General features: G+C 39.4%; 1 protein-coding gene across 1 annotated transcript in view; it reads left to right on the forward strand.

Moving 5' to 3' along the window:
- The first annotated feature begins 646 nt into the window (after positions 1-646).
- Positions 647-24,754, forward strand: part of LOC124161545 — a 164,616-nt gene continuing 140,508 nt past the window's right edge. Inside the window, exons 1-2 of the mRNA XM_046537919.1 lie at positions 647-823; positions 1,643-1,885. The gene's annotated coding sequence lies outside the window, so the exon portion shown is untranslated. The remainder of the gene's footprint in view (positions 824-1,642; positions 1,886-24,754) is intronic.

Raw genomic sequence — 24,754 nt, forward strand, 5'->3', positions numbered from 1 at the left:
AAATGAAAGGATTTATAACGCTCTCGTGAGGTCTTCTGGGGACCACAGTTTTGACTATCATTTCCCATCTCCCATAGCCTCGTTGAGTTAACATTCAGTTATTAAAATGGGAGGTTACATTGGTGAGGGTAAAGCTCGCCCCATATTAGGTCACTTGAACCTCACCACGGATTTGAACCCGGGATCCTTAAATCAGCAGCCAAGCGCTCTATCCACTACGCTACCACTTTCCCCTCTCCAACACTCCACGTTCTAACGACGAACTTGGTGAAAAATACAATACATTTCTCGTCAATAAAAGCAAATTAAGTCAGCAAGAAATGTCTCTCGTGACCCTCTCAGGATCCTTGTGAAAGAAAAGGTGTCATAACTTGTCCGCACGACCTTTGGATTGAAAAACAAGCGGCTCTCCATTGCATTTTCGTCTCGTTCGCGTTTTATCAAATCCATCACCGAGGAGTGGAGGGGGCGGGAGGTCTCGATTCTTTTTCAAGGGGCGCCCCCGCACTGCCCTTCCCTGAGTCTCCTTTTTACGGAGAGACGGGGAAAGGGAAAGGGGAGAGGCGGCAGAGGGAGGAGGAAGAGGCGAGGAAGAAGAAAGAAAAAGACGCGACGGAGCTTCTGCTATAAAGAGAGTGACGAACACCTCTGGCCTCTTTGGGAATCCGACTTCTCGCGGTAAGGACGCGTGTGCATCGACTCGGCATCCGATTTGATTGTTGTTGTGTTTTTGTCCGCTCCGCGAGAAACGAAGTGGCGGAGGAACGCGGGAGTCATCACGACAACGCGACCGGACAAACAGTGGAGTCATTTGCCGCCATAGGTGGGTGCGACAAAGCGCTACGCGCAAAACAGCGAAAGAAAAGGCGACATAAATGGGCATAGCTCCTTCCGAAAGACATGTCCTGAGGTCATCACGAGATCTCCACATTTAGCATCCATCTCCGCTTTTAACCTTTGAATTCCAATGCCGAAGGGAGAGTAATTGAGTTTAATTGACCGTATGAAGCGATTGGATCTCTCCTTTCAGTGGCAATTTCAATTCGTTCCTGGTTGCCCTCCCGCGGATAAGTACTAGTTTCAGAAAACTCTAGATTCCATTCCAGCATAAAAAGGAGAAGTAGCATCCCTGGAAAAGATGTATTCAAAATCTCACGGGAGGTATTTCATCATCATACCCCGGAAAGAAACATGCATCACAATTGAAAACCTATCATAGACCGAAGACGGAACTAACCCGTGATCTAGCGTGTAAAATTCGGGTAGTGCGTTGATAAACCGTATCGGTACTCGTATTTCACGGTTAATGAAGTGAATAATGAAATAAAAGGGGGGAAGGTAAATAATAAAAACCCGCCGGCGTGCATTTCACTACGTAATGCTGGGAGATAATTTACACCACGCCGACAAAACGAAAAATACATCGGTGGTAGCGTGAAAAATTCATAGCGCGTCAATAATCCGTGCCGGCTTTCTTATTGCATACTTCGGGGATGGTGTAAGATAAAGTTCACATCGCCCCTCTATCAAGGCGTTAGAAATGCCTCCCGGTGGCAGAGATGAGAGACGGTATCCGTCTCTTTCGAGTCTTTAATTGCCTTCGGGAGGCATGAAGAGAATCCCATGTCCACTTTATTTTTAGGAGGCGCTCGTCCGCGCAAGACTTCGTCCGTGACCTCGAGCCGCAGGAGGTCGCGCTGAGGCTTCTTCTGTGTGAAACCGAAAGGACTGAGGAGGAAGCGGATCTTCTGCCACTCGGCGCCTGCGCACTCGTGTGGGGTGAAATTCTCCCAAGGTCCGCAGTTCAGGATTCATTGCCGCCCCGGAGGTCCAGCGATCCGGAGACTTCAACGCACGACATCGGAGACTTCAACGCGCGACAAGGGTAAGTGAGGCGACCGCCTCCTTTCTGTTCCCCTTTCCACCAACAGTGACGGATACCCAATAGCCATTTCACGCTCTTTATTCTTGTTATCATCAGCTGACACCTCAAGGCAAACGGTCGGACTGCAATGCGAAACGTAATCCAATGTCCCACGGTCAGAATTTTGGGAAAAAAATTTGATTGAAAGGGCCAGAGCATCGTGTGAAACGATTTTTGAGAGATTTTCCATCAGTATTATTTTTTTAACCTTATAATTATGCTAACCCATCAAATATATATAGTTCATCTCACAAACGGTCTGCAAAATGAGTGTATCATATAATCGCTAAGTATTCCGAGAGACAGGAAAATTATAATCATTTTCAGGAAATAATGCATCGCAAGAGTGATTTTAGGACATATGTTAAAAAGGCTCTTCACAAAAGAAAATGTAAATAAATCAAGTGATAGAAGATCATTGCGTTCAAGAAAAATTACAATTTGACATTTATTAACGGAATTAAAATGTAGATCAGTGGTCATGAACCTCAAAATTCGCGGCCTTATGTAAAGGAGATGAAGTAAGATTATCGCTTTTGACATAGGCAACCTGAAGTTCCGAGACGTTAAAGCTTTACCTCCTCATACACTTTGTGATCATTCATGGAGTTTTCTTGTGAATATGAAGGGTAACAGGCTCACCTTTGACATCAAGAATAATAAGAAATATCACTTATTAATCATATTTTCGTCTTCAGGGAGTCTGATTGCTTATTGATAAAATTTAAGCAATTGCTAACCAGCGTTTTTCACGATAAATTCAACGCGTCAGAGCTCGGGTTATTTTAAGAAAAACTTACGCTTTAGACATTAATGAAATTACAATGTGCTTTCACTTGCATCTTGAACCAAGCATAGTTAAGTTTGATTAACCTTAAAAATTCATGCATTTAATTAAAACTAATTCTCTTGACTATGGTTTCGCAAGTTTATAAATTTCCTTGAGCATAAATTTCATTTACAAATCATAAGCTTAGGAAAGTTTCTAAATACTTTAAGATGAAATTTACATCGAAGTCCGTATAAAGTGAAAATGGTGAAAAGGTATATCCAGATCCCTTACCTCTCATAAAAATTCTCCAGCCCATACTCCAAAAAACTAAAATTTGTCTGATTACAAAAACAAGTAAATTCCTACAATATGGCAAACCAAGGGTTATCATACTGCAGCCATCAAATTATCCCTGTACCTTGGCAGTTCCTATACTTAACTGAGCTACTTTCTCCTTCTGCATTTACATACTACTCCGAAAGCCGCCTCAATAGGTGTTGGGTGTGTTAGGACACCAGCTGTTAACAAATAAAAAGGAAATGCAATTACGAAGTGCCGTATAGCAGTTACTAAAAGCTTTATCGTTCGGTAGAAAAATAATTCCCATTCCAATCCGTTCGGAAAAATATCTCTCATAATTAATCGTTTCTGGCGGACCTGGACATTTAGTGACGTTGTAATATGGTGTTCTCCATTTCGCTCCTAAAGATATCCATTCTCAATTGCTTGAGCAATCTAATTTTAAGCCTAGCGCGCTGCTTCCGAGTCTCTAGCGGCTCCCAGCTTAATTCGTTTAACATCTGTGTAACGATTTTTTACGCCCCTGGAAGATTTTGACGAATCTTGCAGCTTTACTTTGTGCTTTATTAAGTTCACGCATAGAGTCTTTCTGCGCCGGATCACATATATTCGCTGCATATTCAATGCGAGGCCGGACGAGTGCGAAATAGCATCTCTCTCTTACTATTTCCCCCGAATGTCTCCCCACAACACGTTTGACGAATCCTTGTATCCTTTATGTGTATCTAGTTTAAGGGAGGACGTATCATGTGTTGGCCAATAGACGGCAATTCAGAAAGTCCATTGCGCCAAAAGCCATTGAAGGGTACTCGGCTGGCGAAGATTAATAGTATTTTTAGTATTTTTCCTCTCAGCCATCAGGATCAAAAGAATTGCTCTTTCTTTTTAGACCCGTTTAAATTACTGTTAAGGGTAGTATTACTTATTGTATGAACATAACTAATGCATAATTCTTCTTCCTTAGGTCTCGCTCTGTATCCAATTCTTTCAAATTTCGAGCTTGAAGAAGCATCTTACGCTCGTTATGTTCAAATCTTCTCTGATACCTCTGGAATATGACATTTACTTTATACAGAAAGCCTTTAAACCGAGCTGGAAAACTTGAATTTAACAATTTCTACGTCTAAAGAACTGTAATACAAGATTTAAGAAAAAAATTACTAGAAAAACTTCTTGTCAATAAAATCAGTAGTGATCCCTTAAAAAAAATTACCTGAGATATTACGCCCAAAACTAAGAACTAAAGATTAGAAAGAGCTAATTCCAAATAGCTTCCCGTAGATTATAACCCAATGGGCCCGTTTTTAGTGAGATGAGAATTTGGCCACCACATGAATGACTAGTTTTTTTTCCTCCGGGCGCGTGAAGATGATGTTAGTAGGCGTTGAGAGTGCAATGACCACTGTCGCCAACATATTCGGGATGGCCTTGGCCCCCAAGAAGCCGGATCGCGCAAAATCCCAGGGACAGGATCGCCTACGACTCGTAAACTTGAAAATTGGTCCTTCCGCATGGACAAACCGTTGACAAGTTGGTTTCAATCAGTGTGCACACGATATACGTAAACAATCGAAAATCTGGATGATAGGAATTTAAATATGTCACACTCAAGTCAAACATTTTTCCTCTTACAGGCAAGTGAATAGTGCGACTAAAGTTTTCTCGGGTTTCCGGCCGGGTGAGAGCGTCCATTTTCTCCAATAATTCGATATCCGAAACGTTTCTCGTCATCAGGGAATGATCCTGATGGTGAGTAATAGAAATGACGATAAAAGAACCGTTCCCTGATGACGAGGAACGTGTCGGACATCGAAACGTCGGACAAAATTGACACTCTCACCCGGCTAGAAAGCAGAAAAATCCTTATTCAGTCCTTTCACCGGTTCCAGATTCAGACCACAAATACTTAACTTGTGGTTTCTTAATCATCATTCCGAATGAAACACGAATTGGAAATTGAATTCATTTAAACTCAAAGGGCATATCGGTTGGGATGATGGAAATCCTCGAGGACTTCCTCATCTAACCCGTTTTCGTTCGAGATATGAAGTAAAACACTTTGCACTTTCCACATTAAAAAAATATTAAACTACAGTCGACATGTTTCGCTGCACTGCAGCATTATCAAGACTAAACCAAGAAATTAACCATACCAATATATATACAAAAATATACTATACACAGGCAAATTTATACAAGAAGTTAACCGTAAAATACAGAATTGCAATGATAAACATCCATTTTAATAGTGTATATCTGTGCATTTTTGTATATATATTGGTATGGTTAACATCTTGGTTTAGTATTGATAATGCTGTAGCGCAGCGAAACATGTCGACTGTAGTTTAACAAATTTTTATGTGGAAAGTGCAAAGTGTTTTACTTCATATCTCATAATGGATCTCCACAAATTATCTGCCTTATCTATTCAATTCACCGTTTTCGTGCGTTACACAGCGAATATATTTGAGTGAATGAAGAGTACCAACGATTTGATTCTGAATTACGAAGTTTAGGTCATCCACAAAGCCACCCAAATTGCTCTCTAACTCAAACATTCGTGATTTTTGTGGCTATCAGCCATGTTCGGGTACACTTTGTCGATGAGCTCACCCTTCGATTACACGAAATTGCAAAACTTCCGAGGAAATGAAATCAATCTGCTAGATTCATCGACAGAAACACAGCCATTATCGTCATTCAATAATTGCTTAGAGATTTGTTAACACCCACGGCAGTGATGTGTTTATTGACGAATCAACTTGAGCTGGGCTTAGCTCGAATTAAGCGAATTCAATATTATTTCAATATTTTTAATATGTTTTAACTATTGAAATGTATTTAATGTTGCTACTTAGCTCAGTCATTAAATTGGTAAAATATACAAATCATCTGCTTTTGACAGACTTGACAGCTTTTGCAGTGTTACCAACTCCCAAAAATTTCCCCTAAGATAAACAATTTTTTCGCAAAATTTTACAATACTTTAATGTTTTTTTCTGTTATCCGGGGCTGAAACGAATCCAAAAAAAAAACTAAATGTCATTAAAATCGGTAAAGCCGTTCTCAAGCTATAAATGGTGGAACTAACACGATTTTCGACTTTGTTTTATTTATATAGATGTGCTATTGGCTTGATATATTATTACTAACAGTTTCCCAGTAAAAATGGTGAGCATGTAAATTTTTATGTATCGCTCTAATTGTAAGAAATAGCTAGAACGCCATCCAAAGTATCTCATCTAACTCTCTACTGATTGAAATAGCTACTAATAATTAATCATTGACCCGCTGAACAATAATAACTGACGTCGGTACACCTAATTTTATGGGAAACAATTGAATGCGGGAAATACTGAGTTTTCAACACAATGTAGGAGATATAATATGCTTGACGCATTTGCAGCTACTACTCGAGAAGAAATTTTATATTTGAAAAGTGAAGTCCTTAGTTTTTCCACTGCCAAATGAGGATATGCTAGTACGGTATGCGGTACCTTTCAAATTCCGCTAATTCTACACTAGATATCCTAAGGGTATCAATTTCACACGTTCTAAAATTTAGAGAGGCTAATACTAACGCGGAGTGCAGTGATGGACCTTATTATCAATTAATGAAGAATTGGCTATCGATGTGATTATAATCACGCATTTTAAATGAGCAGGAGAAGTCACGTTCGATGCGGACTCGAGTATAACGTAGTCACTTCAAGTGAAAGCGATTGTATTTATGATATTATAAATGAAAATGTGAATTAGTATTCAAAGCATTTCGAAATACGTGGAATTTTAAAGAATCTATTTATCTATATGGCCACTCCAATCTACAGAAGTTTTTGGCCTATCGGGGGAGTCCATCTCCTAAAAGTTCAAATGACCAGCCTATCTTAATCTTCTCAGATTTTTATTTGGTCAATAAGTTGATGAAATTTCAAAGAAATAGAATTTAAAAAACTAATTTCAAATATATTTTGAAAAAGATTCTGGAAGTCGCTTGGTCTGATTTGATACCAAACAAAAACTAAGCACGCTCGAGCTCATCCCCTTAATTCTCGATTTAACGTTGAGATTTCACGGCGCGGAATGGGAGAGGCAAATGCTAGGGTGTAATTTATTTCGGTATTTCCTGAGGCCCCACCGTCCCAGCCGTGCTCGGGGACTTCCCGCTCGACCGCAGACGTGACCCACCAGCAAATCCGGATGTCTCGCCGGGACCAAGGAAAGATGAGCCACCCAGGCGCATTAAACTAAACTCGAATGATGACATATTTTATCCGTTAGGCGGACTCCGTTTACGGTACATTGGTATTTGAAGGGAGGCCTTTGCGGATTGTGGAGATAACGACGGTGGAGAATGATTAGTGAAGCTAATGCCTGGATTTTTCCTTGCCTTGCATGCCTTGTGGGTAGAACGATTGAAAACTGACTTAAGGGTCCTGGCTTCGAATATTTGCGAGAAGCCTTTGGAAACCCTCGAAAAAAAGCGATGTGGGGCGAGTTGGCCCACGGAATTTAAATGTCACCCCTGCCCTGAATGTGTGAATTCACATGCCTTCGATTTATCCCAGGGTGAGCTCTGCCCTAACTTAACCGATAAAGATTTCGGGTTGAACAACGCAGTGAACAATACTTCCAAACGTTAAATGTCCAACCTCACCTATCTCGCACCGCTGCTGTGCAATAACTCTGTAGACGCCGGATCTATATATTAAGTTATACGAGGTGTGTTCCGAAAATTACGGGAAGTGATTTTTTAATTTATTGCAAGTTTAGACATTCCTATTGTCAATTTTTCATTATGTTGGCATATATTCCCCTGAAGTATGATAACATTTTCAACTGCTATCATTGTTTACTTTGACTGAGGAGACACTAGAGTTAAACGTGTTTTTATGAGCTCGGCGAGCTTTTTCGGCTCACCAAGATGCTTGTTTGCGAAGTTTTGGCAAGAAACGATAATTAACGATGCTTCAGCCTTCATAATCGCCATACATGCCTCCTGTGTGACTTTTTCCTATTTCCAAACATAAAGAGAGCCTTAGAGGGCCGTATTTTTATAAGCATAGATGGCATTTAAAGAAATCGCTGACAAGAGCTAAAGGCTAACTCAAAGACTGAGTTTGACAAGTGTTTTGAGTACTGGACGTAGCGTTGGCACAAGGGCATAATATCTAATACAGAAATATCTGAAGGCGAATGTAGACGAATAAATAAATATTAAAAAAACTATAATTCCCGTTATTTTCTGAGTACACCTCGTAGTTGCTACGTGTATCATGTTTAAGTAGACTAAACAGTTCTCTAATATCACAGCTAAGAATGTATGCAGCGGACAGATACTATACATGTGTATATATTTGCGTCCAATTAGTTAAAATCAAATCAATATCGTCAATGAACACCGACGAAAAATATATGAATCTGTATGTATTCCGTATCGATAAAAAAATGCCGGTGTGGTTCATCCGGAAATGATATTTTTTACGCAAGGCGTGGGAGAATCGCTAAAAATGAACGGAATGGGAGCAAATCAGATAAGGGCAATATTTCAATTTGCTATCTCTTCCCTCGCGTCCCATCTCCAATGCAAGAGACTCAACACACAATCTCATCCTCCAGCGATGTTTTTTCGCTGATCCTCACTCCAATCAGTACTCACATTCATGCGATGCATCTCTTACTCAACTCCCTTCCTTTTTCGTCATAAAAACTCAGGGAAAAAATTTGGAAACCTTCACATAATACGAAATGATTTTCCAATATTAATCGGGTGGCTTTTCAGCCTTCGAGATCGTCTAAAATCGCCGATTATTTTATGCTAAATTTGAATGTTGATTGTTGAAATTAAATATAATTACACTCTTCCATTATTATTTTTATACCTATGATGAGTTTAGACTCACAGAGCCATCATCTACCACTATAATTTGGTTTGGTCTCGTACCACGTGATGGTTTTGCGAGCCGGAACGCGTAGTACGCATTAAAATAACAGAGGAAAAGTGCATTTACAATTTATTTGGTAAGTAGGTAAAATTGCCACTACATCACGCCTGAATCAGTTGAATAGGGTGGTTTCATATTATTTTTTTATTGCTTAAATCGAAAGATTATTACTCCTGGAGTACGTATTTCACGCTTTTAGATTTTTAAATGACGATAAATCTATTTTTCGCGATTAAATGAAAAGTGAAAATTTTCAAGCGCGCGAAAACGCGACGGCTGAGTATGTATGCTGGGAAATCTCGGTGTGACGTCGTTCTGATTTCCGCTGCCGCAAGTGAGGTGACCTTGGGGCGAGGCTTGAGTGCTGATAAAACGCAGACTGCTAGGAGGTAGCAGAGTACCCAGCTAGCAGGTATCGCTTGGCTTAAATAAGTATTATTAATGCCTTATCGAACGAAGAAAACTTTCCGACCATATGCAGTTTTAATAGGTTATTATTAAGACATGTTTCCCTGAGCTCTGTGCCTCATGCATGCATTGGTAATCTCAGACGATGTCAAACTCCTATCTACTCGTACAGAATCTAGGTCCCTGTGACGTCACGTGGAGTGGCATCGCATGGAGGCCAATCTAGCCATTTTCAAGTGAGGTTAAAATTGACCAATAACATTCGTCTAAACTGGGATTTCTAAAACCAAATATTTTGAATATTATGAATACACTAATGGTGGGTAACGAATCGCAATCAATGCCTTTCGTTTTCTTTGATGAAGGAAACTACCCTATTCCGGTAGATGCGGTTTTGATATAGCTGAAGGTTTCAATAAAAAAATTTTCACACTTGCCCCCAAAATTTACTCGGGCATAGTGTTATTCTATATAGGGCTCTGTGAGTTGAAACGCTTTCAGTAGCAAACAACTTTGGCGGAAGGGTAAAATACTTTTTATTGCTATTTTTTGTACTATAAATCTTAAACGAATGATCGTATGTTTTTAAAGATAACTATTCCTAATGCCGTGGTATGTTTTACCAGCTTGATATCTTACATGTAGGAAAAAATATAATAAAGTTTCTCACCTTCACTATCGTTGAAGAAATTAAATTTGCGTGGCGAAGAGTAATCAAGATCAGATTACCTCTACCGGGAAATACTCGAGAGTTTGATTCGTGCCGTAAATTTGAGTGAGGGTGGAGAGGGCATGTAGTCTACACGGATGAGTAGATGGGATTCGGAACGAGATATGGTTTTCCCACGCCACAACGGAAGCAATTACATCCCGATTGCAATCGACCTGTATTGCCCTTGAGTGTTGACCCGGAACCCTTAGTTGGACCACTGGATCGGAAATGTGAGCATCAATTAAACATGAAGATTAGCATGGATTGTCACATGCAAATAGATTTGAAAGGGACATTTATTTATCGTTCGCAGACATAATGAGAATACCGATCATGAATTGTAGCAAGAAATGCAATTTTTTTATTTTTAAAACAGTTAATTGGCATTGTTTGCAAGTGGATTTAAAAAATGTAATTATTTCTACAGTACAAGATGGAACGGTTTCAACACAGCGAACTTAATTACTATATCTGTACAACCATGGAACTTAATAGCTATATTTATACGAGCATTTCTATCGATTAAATGTCGGTACTGTTCACACAATCTTGTCAACGCAGACGATGTAAAATGCAGGTTCGCCATAGCCTTTTAGGTTGAAAATAAGACTTTACTTAACAATAAGTACTTTAATTACCGTGAATTATTTAAGGAAATGATTTCATTTATGGTTCTCTGTCCAGCTATCACTCCATTTCCCTATCGAAAATACGGGAGGGTGCATAGGTACGTGTGTCCTTGTAAACAGATCAGAACTTCCCCGAAAAAGAGAGACATATCTACAAAAGTACCGATAGATTGAAAGCGATGTGTTTAAAAGAAATTGGCACAGTTTTTCGGAAATGTAATATTTAATGACATTTTTAAGAGCATGCGAAACTTTGCGGAATTTCCAAATCTCTATTGAATAATAATGAAAGACAGCAGAAAAATTTAAACGTAATGTTAAAAGAAGCTACTTGTGCCTTGATAATGACGTGAAGTATCGAAACCGGGTATATTAACATTAATATTGTGAGGAAATTTACGAATGTTTATCATTCTCATCCCATGGAGAGCACTGACTGAGCAATATTCTGAGCCTATTCTGAGCAATATACCTTTACATATATGTCAACCACTCACGTAAGAGCGCTTGCTTCATGGCTTAAAAGATAGCAATTCATTCGAATTTTGAAAGAGGAAAGATGGCCAAACTAGGGATGATTATTTCCCGGATAAACACATAACATTGCGATTCATCATACGTCTTTCTTTTCAAGTTTGAGACCGAAAAAAACGCTGAATCCGTAATGCGAATCCCGTTCCACGATAACTTCGAATCCGGGAAGGAGAGGAGCGGTTGGGTCTTTGAACTTTCCTCGGGTGCAATAAAGAGGCGGCCCTCGAGTCACGCGTGATTCGTGTACGCAACGCGGCGGATGAGACGAGGTGACTAGCGGAGTCCGTGCCAACAGGCGCCACCACTCTCCGGGAAAACACGTCGTCGACAGGTGAATTACATCCAGGTCATTCAACGTCATCACAACGCTAGCCGGTATCATTTTCAACCCGGCCTGCTCCGATTCGTTTCCAATGTGTTTAATTCAGTGACCCTATGTGAGTGATCTCAAAGTAAAAATATTCAGTTTCAAAGCGATTTGAAAGAAAGCTACGGGACACCAAAGTTGGAACATTTGGGGGCGTTTTCAGAGCGTTTAAATATTAATAAAAAGTATAAATATATTAAAAATATTCGTCACTTCAACAGGGATCCCTAAAAAAGGAATAGGAGTTTAAACTGCCATTCAGCTTGGTTGCTGGGTGTGTATTTTCAAGGCAAAGCTCATGTTGTATCCATTTATTAACTTGAAACAGTTTATACAATTAATTGCAGCAGGTATAGTTTTCTGCATAATTCCTAACTCTCGTGTTCTGTAAATTTTTATCGATAGTTGCCAGAATTGAAAAAATTGCTATCGTATCATTGCCTACAAGGAATAATAAATAAACCAAATTTGAAACTAATTGTAGAAATATGGACAGGACAGATGACGGTAAAACTGTTTTTCTCAGTGGAGTCGCTTTCATCAATTTATGCCGAAAAAAATCAAATTCTGCGAAGGAACTAGAAGAAAACAACAATAAACTCCCTAAAGTCTTCCCTCTTCCTATTTTTCGTCACATAAATTCCGTCATCTAATTTTCCTGCTGCGAATCATTGTAGACTTAAATCAGGTCCCAATTCAATGAAATGGTGAGATGGTTCGAAATCTGGGTTGTTCATCACATTCAAGAATCTATTAGGGAGTTGGCATTATCGATTTCCTTTCCGTCGATTTCACTTGATCCTCAGTATCATTGCCATGGGAAATCATGAACCTAGATAGTTACGTAGTCTGAGAGGAATGGCTCGGAAAGTCAAGGTCCGTGATTCAAATTCCCGGTCAAGGGGAATTTTTTATCGTGAAAATTCATGTGGATTTCACAGTCGTTCACACGACAGGATTGAAATATCTTGCACAAGGATAAATTGACTGACTGAAAAAATGAATGGTTGTAGAATGGTCAGACGACAGGAATCCTCAAAAGCCCCCGGCGGACAGAAGAGCTTTAAAAGTGAATGTATTAACAGAGCAGCGGCATCATTTCTTTCATCTGCATGCCTAAGTCAGCGAGGGGTACATCGATTACGGACGCGCTATGACTAAAAGAACGAGTCGTGAGATGGCGGTGAGTTAAGCAGACTAAGTGCTTATGCGCCGAGGGCATTCATTAATCCTTCATGGCTGCCACTTGAAGAGAGAGGGGTTGAGTCAAGATATTCATGAAATAGCGTAATGACGCCAGTAGCAGGCAGTAATCAGTTAAAATTTCAGGGCAAGTTATAATCAGCAGCAATAAATCCATTTATCATCATAAGTCAACAGTACTAAGATTGGTTTGACGCAGCTCTCCATTCCTATCTCCTATCCGCTAACCTTTTCATAGTGACGTATTTCTTCTCTTTTGCATCCTTTATAACCCTTTGTCCTCTGTAACTCACTCGGGGCCGTCCCTTGCCCTTCGTCCCTTCCACCTGTCCGTCTACGATTGTTTTCATCACGCCTTCATGCTTCATAAAGTGGCCGACTAAGTAGTTCCGTCTTCCGACATCCTAATATTTTCATACTTCTCTGCTCTTTTCTATTTTAAAAATAAGAAAGATATTGTTATTCATGAATTCGATTGATTTATCTCCTGTTTAGTACATTTTATTACATTTATTGTTCAGGAGAACTGGTTCGCCGGCCTCGGTGGCGGTGGGGTAAAATCCTCACCTGCCAATCCATAGGTCGCGTGTTCGAATCCCGCCTGGGTAGGTGATCCCTAACCAGGGCATGGATGTTTGTGTTGTAAGTTGTTGATGTTGAAAACCCCGATTTTAAGGCCGCAAGGTGCTGTTTACGGGGAAATGGGAAATAAATAAATAAAAAGTTTCCTCTCCTGCATTTTTATTAGCTCCACAAGAATGCCATCTATTACGGGTGCCTTATTTCTTCACCGCTCTTTTCAAAGAAATCATGAGAATTACAAAATAAAATCTCAAAAATGGATGAAGAAAATATGACTTCTTTAGATTCCTCATAAACTCTAAAGAAAAAAATATTATTAATATTATCTCGAAAGGTCTCAGACCACTTAGATCATAATCTAGGAATGAATGTCGTAGTATTATGGCCCTTGCATTCCACCGAATATTTCTGTCATTTTCTGCAAATACAAAGACAAAACTGACATTTGGAATAACTTTTGACATAAAATCCTTCGAAACGAATGATAACCTTCAACAGAAACCATATTATCATACGTCAAAGTTAAAGCGTTCGGAGAATTACTTCACCATCATCAGATAAAACAACCAAATCGTTTTAACTTCACACATTCCATGCGAGAGCACTTCAGACTATTTACGTCGATGACGATCACTCGAGTACCTAGGACCAATCGTCACTAACTCATACGAAAATATCAAATGCCAATCCTTCATAAAGAACGCATCCCTCTCTATAGATCGGTCGTATTTTGTCTTTTTTGGCGACAAACTTCAGAACCTACGCTATTATCTTAGAATTTTCAGAGTTGGTATAAAGACTAGATCTTTGATCAACATATGCCTGTTTCTCGAGCATAAAATATTACATTCGGAAAATAATTAGGTAAACTTTTAAAATCTAAGATGAAGAAAATTTTGAACCAGAGTGTACTTCATATACCCTGAAAATAGAAGACCAAAGTTCCGCGATTTAGTTCAGTATCGCGGCAAGGAAAGTGAGGTTCAAGATAAGAGTAAGTGGGCAAAAGCTTGAGCAATTCGACTATTTGGGCTGCAAATGAGAGGAAATCAAATACAGCAGTAAGTGCCTAAGGAAGAGAGCTGCGTAAAAAACAGCCGTTCATGAATAGGAAACAGCCGAGACGATCGTTATGTAAGAGTTTAAAGAAAAGGCAAGTGAAGAGCCTGATCGGGGGTGTCGCTCTTTACGGTGCGCTAATATGGAAACTTAGGAAAAAGGACGAGAGAAGACAGTAGGCGGTTGAAATGTGCGGAGAAGAATGAAGAAGGTGAAAGGGACGGAGAAGATGAGGAACGACGAAGTGCTGGGCATGGTGGGTGAGGAGATGCAACTCCCAGTTGAGATACGGAGGGGATAAAAGGTATCGATGGAGCGAACACGGAGAAGGGAGGAAATGTTGAAAACAGTTCTGGAGGGTAGAATGTTGGTTTTAATGAGGGAAGGGAAGGAAGAGAATAGGGTTCCTAGATAAAATGAAAGAGCGTGAACCTTATTGTGAATAGAAGAAGTAGGTCTTTGAAGGGAAGGGACAGGCCGGGGTATTCTGCGAAATGTTCGATGAAAAATCTACCTTAATGGGTAAAATACTTAAATAAACAATAATAAAATTAGTGATGAGTTTAAACCAAGAATATACTCCATAAAAGAGACAAAATGGAATGCATAATAAAGGGGTTAATGGAGGAGACGTCTAATTTGACGAGAATTAGTCAACCACGAGAATATTTAATCTCATATCATTACATTTTATATGTACGAGAATCATATTGGCTTAATAATTATAATTTTTTTAAATCATACAAGCATGGCCATGGAAATGTTTTCTGAATGAAAAACCCTTGTAGTTGTACCAAGAATTTATACAAATTTACGACGGGCCAATAGAATAATTTACATCCAGTTCTTAGGTAGGTGTAATTTCGTAAGCGTGTTTCTCGACGTGGCACTCTTGAGAGATGTTCCTTCCCGCATTCTACCCTTTTAAGCATATCTCGAAACTTTTCTCTCTCCCTCTCTCATTCCTTGTCGAAGAGCAACACATCTAACTCACACTTGAAGAGATGGGTGTAGATAGCACATTTGCCGTTCTCGGAAACAGGCAAGAAAACTACCCTGTTTTGATTTTTTTTTAACAGTTGAAATTCATTGCTCTTTGAAGTGAGAACTTAGGATTTAATGGCAAAAAATCCTTCACAGATGACATTTCACACAACGAAGAGAAACTTCTCACTACAATGCGTTAAAAAGCAGCGCTAACTACGGACTTAAACGTTAAATTAAAATTTAAGGATTCAATAATATTTGAGTGGAAAAATAATCAGGAGAATCCTTGTGAAGTTCCATTTTGCCAACGAAATTAAAAATAATAGCTAGATAAATAAATTTCTAGCACAATAATATTAAAATATGAAACCAAAGTGTTCCGATGACTGATCGCAATAAAAAAAATCTTTATGATAGCCATTGAAAAGTAGTCCTTGTCTCGTTTGTATGTTCGTTTGGCATTTGTCGTATACATTTCCTTTTGCTCATATTTGATCACCATAAAATGTCAACGAAGCTTATTTTTATAATTCTACCTTTCTTGTATTGGCACGGGTATGAAATGTAATCCCTCACCCGAAATGTAAGTAAAAAATTGCGAGTACGTATATCATACACTCAGCGATTCAACCCGAAGATATGTTTTATGATAGGTGAGGGTAGAGCTAACCCCAGACTAAGTCATAGGCGTGTGAATATCACACTTTGGGGGTAGGTCCGTTGTAGGAGGGTCCGTTCCTTTCCCTGGGCCACCTCCCACATCAGAGATTTTATTTGAGCGAGTACCAGCAAAGGGTTCACCAAGGATCTGGAATCTAACCACTAGGGTACCACGCTCCAATTACGGTAAATGATATGCCAAAATCAGAAAAAACAACCATGCCTATATAAAAATAAGTAATACCTCCAATTAAACCACACATAATAATTCTTAGAGTGAAAAGAAGATTTCCAGCACCAGATATTCTATTTAAAGTTAGTCTTAAGGATTTACTACAAGGTATAACACTGTGTGCTCTTCCTTAGCCACAGCATAAGCAATGGCCATGTTTTTGATTTGACAACGCCGAAATTTTAGATCATCAGGTTATTTTGAAAAAAGACTTTTCCAAGATATGGTTTACATATCAAAAACAAAAAAACAGTTGTAATAAAAAAACAGGCATTGAAAACCTCAGTAAAATTTATTTTTATTTAATCAATCGAAATTAATGGTAACAATTATTATTATTATTTTTTCCTCTTCTATTCTTGACCTTGTTCTATTATTGTTATTCTATCTATGCACAGCAGGCAGTATTCCGTCTATTTTATCCAATACATATCTGTTATAAACAAATTATGATATTTCAAGATCTCATTACTTAACAGATTATTTAGTTAAACACGCTGACGAGTCTCCGAATTGAAAATCGCAACACTTTGAAGATTTCTCGGCTTTCACAACGAGTTAGGCCCTCCATTTCTCCTTCCGATGTTTAGATGTGCAACTCGCCCATCATCCACAGGGATTCAGGAATCCGATTGGCATAGGAATCCGAGTTGCAAACCGAAGAGTTGGAATGAGATATGGAGGACCTTATCGGGTGTGAAAACTAAGGCATTGCATTAATTTAAAGGTGCATTGAAGTCAAAAGACAGCGTAAGGTTTGGTTCAGATTCATCAACGTCTTGGGAAAAGGGGACGGCCCACGCGATGGTGAGAATCCAATTTAAACGAAGGCGTCGGAAAAAACAAGTTGAGTAAAATCACTCCTGCGTTAACGGCGGGGAAATAAAGATAAGGTAAAATGAAGCAATAAATGAGCGATAGAACCGCTACCAGGACTGCGCATAACTATTTTCTCTGAGTGACTAAGCAGCCGTTTTTTTTATTGGAATACTCCGATGACTCACGAAAGCACAAAATAGCAACGCGTCCATTTACGAGGTGATAATTTTTTTCTTTGGGATGTTTGTCCAAGGAGAGCATTTTTCGCAAGCATTCAAAATCAGGGTTCCCACTCCAACTACTTTATAAAAGTCACGGTTTTTTCCAGGTTTTCACGGTCTAAATGTCATCAAATTCACGGTTTGTAGATAATGCATTTTAGGCAGAAATATTGATCACGTAACAATCATCGACCGCACGTTAAATAAAAATGTAACAAACGCAACAGATGCCTTAAATGCAAACGCAGCAATGAAAGTGCTATCTCTCATGAAGTCACCTATCGCTAGTAAAATTCAGATCCGGCTGAAGGGTGTGAGTGGGGAAATGGAGAGAGCAGGGTGGCAGGGAAGTGAAGAAGTGCCTGATTTTTTGGCAGGGTTAATGTCTTCCAATCGCAGGCTTAAGGTCAATGTGCTGTCTTGGCACACGGACTAATGCATAACTGCGTTTCGAATACACGCGTGCAGATAAACACGTGGACAGTATCCGCACGTGACTCGGCCTTGAAACATGATTCAAACATCGATTTTTCTTTTAATCTGTCTATCGTAGTTCTACAATCAAGTTTGAGAGATTTCTAAGGTTTTATGAAGAAATTCACGGCTATTTCCAGGTTTTTTCACGGTAGAAGAAACTCACGGCTTATTCACGGTTTTAAGGTTTTCACGGTTGAGTGGGAACCCTGAAAATGATTACTTGTCCTGCATAATATCAGAGATTTAAAGCGCACTCCAAACGATAACACACACATTTTATAAGAATCTGACAGCAGTAACTTTACTTACATTTTTGCACTTCTTATTCATCAATAGAAGCAAGAGCAAATCCAGATTTATTTTCTGGGGGAGGAGAGGTGGGCACAAACGCCTGACAGGCCTACGATCGTCTTATATTTGAAATTAAAAACAACATATCGTACAACAATTACTATACGGAGTATTCTCTTTATTTTCATATGAAAGTCATTAATATGATATTTAATCGGACTGAGGCACCGAAGTAAAAAACAAAACGAACGCAATGATAGACGTATTAAAAATCTTGTCTGTTTTTTAAGCGTCTTGGGGGCGGATTTAAGGCACGTGCCCCTCCCCGAAATCCGCCTATGAACAGAAGGGTCGGAGATGAGAAGCTCATTGAAAACCCTGGGCAGGAGACGGACTAATTAAATCGTCCTCATCATGAGTCACGATGGTATGATGAAATTAATATTTGGAGGAGAGATGGAAAGAAAGAACGGCAGAGGCCACGAATGAGATACGTGAAGCAGGTGATGGAGGACGTAAAGTAGAAGAGCTATGTAGTTGTTCAAAGATAGGCCAATTTAGGAACAGAGTGGAGAACTACATCAAAACAATCTTAAGATTGATTACTGTTGATGACAATGAAAAATGTTATTTTTTGACAAATGGTAGTTTCCTTCATCAAAGAAAACGAAAGGCATTGATTGCGATTCGTTACCCACCATTAGTGCATTCATAATATACAAATTATTTGGTTTTAGAAATACCGGTTTAGACGAATAGAATAGGTATTTAGGAGTTTTACATCGTCTGATATGACCAATGCATGCATGAGGCACAGGGTTCAGGGAAACATGTCCTCATAATCACCTATTAAAACTGGCTTAGGTCGGAAACTTTTCCTCGTTTGATAAGGTATTAATAATCCTTATTTAAGCCAAGCGCTACCAGCTAGCATGGCACTCTGCTACCTGCCAGCATCCTGCGTCGTAACAGCGCTCGTAACAGAGCCTCGCCCCAAGGTCACCTCACTTGCGGCAGCGGGAGCCAGAACGACGTCACACGGGAGTTTTCCCGGCATTCATACTTACCCGTCGCGTTTTCGCGCGCTCGAAAATTTTCACTTTTCATTTAATCGCGAAAAATAGATATCGTCATTTAAAAATCTAAAAGCGTGAAATACCTACTCCAGGAGTAATAATCTTTCGATTTAGGCAATAAAAAAGTAATGGGAAACCACCCTATTCACACACTCAGTGCCTTTTTGATGGTAAAACCACGTGCTGGCTGATTTAACCTAAAGGTTACATAGATAGCTGATGATAAAGCCAAGGAAAATCGAATTTCAAACATTCAGAGTAAGGAGAGGGGAAAATCTTTTCCCTGGACCACCTCGAACGTCGAGGATTATTGATTTTGGTATCTTCTGATTCTGATCTGTATCTTCACTGGGTTTTGAACCGGGGACCCTTCGAACTAAGCACTCTAACCAAATCGGTACCCCCGATTTTTTTTTTTAATTTTCGCTCTCACGGTACTTGCTGCAGTACAGCCTTAAAATTCCAACATTAATGGATTTAATCTATGAAATTAAAGCTTAGTTGTACAAAATATGATGCCTAGTGGTATTTTTGTTTTGGAGCATGGTAGCCTCCTCAGACGTCTCCTACACCAAATCCGCATTACCCCCAAATTATGCGCTCCCTTTTGTCTCTTTTTCTGAATATACGAGGGCCGTTTTTATCAACCTCCGATGGGTCATAATCAGATGACGAATTGATTGATTTAAAAATTATTTTATTTGTAAATGTTGAGCACCCATGTGGTGTCCTTTCGAAGTAATCGCCTCTGCGATCGAGGAATTTGTCGTGCCAGTGGACAATCTTTACAATACCTTCTCCATGGAATGTTGCCGCCAATGAATTAAGCCTTGCCCTGAAGCTCATCGCCCGTTTGGAAACCCTTGCCATCTAGCCACATCTTCATTTCAGCATAAAGGTGGAAGTCCCGCGGCACTAGGTCGGCATTGCACGGCGGGTGATCGAAAATGTCTCATTGAAATTGCTCAAGGAGCAGTTGGGCTGCATCAGCGCTGAGATGACGGGCATTGTCATGGATCAGAACACTTCCAGAAGTCAGCATGTCTCTTCTTTTGTTTTGAATGGGAATTAAAGTAATGTTTCACACTGTTTCACGATCTAGCCAAAAAGAAAAATTCTCTTTTATCGGCATAAAGGTCAAGACAAACGTCAATGCGGAAGCCATTCTTCGATTTTTCTGTTTGTCTCTCCGCCGTGCACAATTGGTGGGAGAATCAATTGAGGCAGTGTAGTTAATGAGATTGCAACTAACCTTAAACTAACAACTTACGGTCAAAAATGACTTTAGCGTGTGGTGCGGAGGACGCGCAATTGCCCTGCCTGCGCATCACCCGCCTGTCGCTTGTACGGTGTTTTTGCTGAGCTATCGGAGGTTGAAAAGAAAACCTCCCTCGTATTGTCCGTTTAAACTCATCGCTAATTTTATTATTATTTTTTAAAGTATTTTACCAATGCAGCGGGTGGAGCGCTATACTGCTGATGCTTCGCCTTGAAGCCTTCGCACATCCCCAAACTAAAAGCCTCGAAATGCAAGGAAGGCTCAGGGAAAAGCACTGGCCCTCCTACCCTGTATGTGTCAAGTTCACACGCATGTGGCCTAGTCAGGGGTGAGTTCCATCCTCACCTAACCAAACTAACTTTCGGGTTGAATGAGTGAAAGAGTTGATATTTTTTGGATTGCGCAATCGCGATGGTGCCTCATTTAAAAGCTTTGCTTCCCAAGCCTCCCTTACGTCAGTTTGGAACACCGCGATTCTTACACAATGAATGCCAGCGATGTAAAACATGCCCCGTTCCAAAAAACGTTTCTCTCCGCCTCGCTGATATGATCGCAGCGGGCAGACAAAAGTGAGAATTCGATCCAACGCTCAGAGTGGGCCAAAGCACGGAAGAAGAAATCGCCCTCTTGATTATGTGCTGCGTTCCTTTTCTCGTCTCCTTTTATTTCGGACATGCGTTTGATCCAGTGACCGACGGGTGGTACGACGGGAGAATGTGACGCGGCCATTTATAACGGGGAAATGAAAGCGACGCGACGCGGAGGGAATAACATCACTCCCGAATATTCTCTCTCCGATTCACTCACTCCTCCGCACACACCTCCCTCCCTCGCTCTCCGCACCAATTTCACTCTCGTCCTGGCGAAGCATATATTGGGCTGAAATCGAAAAAAGCAGGCCGAAAAACGATTAGGATCCTCAAACATATCAGGTATAAAAAAATATTCCTCAAAGGAAACCCGAAACTTGCTTGTGTTAGAGGAGCCGCCTTCAGATGACGACAGCGATGATCGGGGAGCCGGTGAAAACTAATGAAGTGTCGATGAAATTTTCCTTTGTTTTATTATGATTTATAAATTTTTAAAAATTTAATATGTTTTATGAATAAGTTCATTTTTAACGTTTGCCATAAAATTTTCAAAATATCAATATTTGTGAGGTGATTTCTTGGGTGCGTAATCCCAGAACAAATGTTATCGCGTTAACTACTTAATGTGAATAGTTTCATTCAAATGATCAGGTAAATTATAATTTAAACTACTTCCTTCCTTATAGAAAACTATTTATTACAATAAAATGATCCCTATCTAATTCAGACTAGTAGATTTTGGGATTTTTTCAGCCTCCGCAAATTCGTTTAAAAGAACTCCCCGGATCATTTCTTCGGAAATATGTCATTAGACTCATATTATATAGCCTAAGGTTATATGGTCTCAGGACATATTTGGTCGAGCTACTTACAAAAATATGGAAAATATGATTTTCGACCAGCTTTTTTTTTTCAATTTTAGCCCCTGTGCATCGTCGTTCAGCCGATTTCGTCGCCTTCTTGACAGTCACAACCATGCGCACGAGAGAGAGATACACACTCCAGAGAAAGGCATCGTTGAATAAAGAGTTAGTGTTTGAATCGAGAAATTGATTTTTAATAACTTTGACTGGTTTATATGGTTCATCATCATAAATCAACAGTCCTAAGATTGGTTTGACGCAGCTCTCCCCCATCCCTCTCTTATATCCGCTAGCCTTTTCATAGTGACGCATTTCTTCTCTTTTACATCTTTCATAACCTGTCATGTGTAGCTCATTTGGGGCCGTCCCTTGCCCTTCTTCCCTTCCACTAGTCCTTCTACGATTGTTTTCAACAGGCCATCATGTCTCATAAAGTGGCAAACTAAGTAGCCTTCTCCTTAAGGTTTTGAGAAGACTTATTAACACTGTTTTTATCGTACTTATTACTTGGTACATCAACTTTATATTCATAGAAACATTCTCCATATCGATGGCTAAGTCTAACAACACGTATCTCAAATTCGGCCGGTTTGAGACAGGCCTCTTAAACAAATTGAAATAACATTAAAAAATAAAATGCAAGCAAAAACCAACTCTTTGTTTGCAAATGAATGTTTCAGTTTTATGAACTCTTGGTATTTAATTTCAGTGTACAATTACAAAAAATTGATCGTTTTTTTTTTGCTCTCCTGAAAATTTACTGTTTTTGAGATACGTGTTGTTAGAACTTAGCCATCCATATGTAGCATCTGATGGTTTTTTACTCACTTCTATACTCTCATTTTCATCTTTAAGTAGATTATTATTTTTATGAGAAGCCCTCCTCGCCTGTGCTATTCCACTGACAAATACCGTCTTGCTTCGTCCATCGTTGCTTATTAGGCTTTCTGGGTAACTAAACTTTTTCAAGCTTTTGTTTTCCTGATTACTTCATACACCCCTAGTTTTCCTGGTCTATAAACCTATCCCATCGTAGTTCTTCAAATGACGCGTCACTTATAGATGGCAAGTTCTTGAACAGGATACACTTACGCGAAGGAGCAGATACTTATTCATACCTACCAGGAAAGGAAGGGTGTGAGCAAATGAACAGAATAGAAGGGAATCTTGAGGAGCAACAGAAATAAGCGGATGAGAAATGGAGGCAGCGTGGGTGGTGGTGTTTAAGTGGAAGTTCTCCAGCTAGACCACCCCACAGCGCTGACAATTAGTACGGGAGTTCATTGGCAGATGGTATTGCGAACAACGCCGTCATAAATTTTCTTTCTCGTTTTGAAAGCGTGGTGGGAGGCGAAGGAGTGATAGCAAAATAATGACGCCGCTCATATATCATATTCGGAGCATTGTCTTCCATCGAGCAAGCGAAAACATAACCGAAAGGAAATCGTTTGCTGTTAAAAAAAATAATGTGAGTAGGGTGTCACACCACTGGGTACTATATCCATCAATGGGTTGCAAAAGGAAATTACTACATTGATAATAAACTTTGCATTGAAATGGACAATGTACAGCCAGATTATATACGACGACACAAACCAATTAGCCAATAAAGGGAACAGATAATCAAACACTCGTGTCAGTTTTAACTCAGACACTGACACCCAGACGAAACACATTTCCCTTAATTCATTTCTTTCCATTACCGGCGAGTTTGAAGTAATCACCTTACGTTAAAATGAATAATTGAATATACACCGATATTTCTCCTACGACTATGCGCGATAGAAACGTTCAAAAATTAGTTATTTTAACTCATGAATCAAACAATTATTGGTATTTATTACCCATTCAGTAGTAAAAACACGGTCATAATTATTCATTAATTACGATATTTCAGTGCGAAACTTTATATTTCCAATAAGAATTAAAATCAGCACCTTCGACCAATGTTTTCTTGGCCCATCTTATGGTATGAAATCACATAGTTATGTGATAATATTCACAAGAAATTTAGACTTTTCCAATAAGTGATTCATTCGATATTTCATTCATTCCCTTGGTTGGCGTTTGAAAAATTGACAAACATTCAATGGCTTTCAAACTTTAAAGGATTTAAAATTTACAGCGTTTTTAGTGAAATCAGTCATATGGCGAAAAGAATGAAATAGTCTCCGCGTTTCAAATGCAATTTACTTAGCTGCATACAGGAGACATTGTTTTAGAAAATTACTGTCATAACTAAATAAATAGTATGTGGCAACGCAGGCTTTTAGAGGGTAAAGACATTTTTAATAAATATTATTAGAAATAATAACAATTGTTAGACTTTAAGTAGCATCAATAATAAAATATCATCCTCGGTGGGGGCGAGATTATGCCCTCACCTGCTAAACCGATGGTCGCGGGTTCAAGTCCCGCCTCGATAGGTCCCGCTACACAGGACATGAGCGTTTGAGATCGTCCTACGTGTTGTTTCCCTGCTGTAAAGGCCTTAAATGCGAATGTTTTCGGGCCAGTCAGGATAAATAAGAAGGGCTATTTCCATCATTTGGATGCATTTGTCTTCGAAAGTTTTGCAACCCTTTTTTATTACAGTCATAGCCAAATAATAGCATAATATGCAAAATAAGATGCAAATGCATCACAATAAAATGCAAAATTTTTACAAAGAAAAAATTAATATAAGACACGGTCTCAGGCGTTATTTTGTGGAATTGCTTCATTATAGAATAAAATAAATTAACTTTGTTTTATTCCACACTTTATTTTAAATAGCACGACGCGGGTTTCAACACCTAGTGTTATCATAATGTGATGATAACAC

Source organism: Ischnura elegans, chromosome 6, assembly GCF_921293095.1.
Source record: "Ischnura elegans chromosome 6, ioIscEleg1.1, whole genome shotgun sequence".
In the NCBI taxonomy this organism is placed as follows: Eukaryota; Metazoa; Arthropoda; class Insecta; order Odonata; family Coenagrionidae; genus Ischnura; species Ischnura elegans.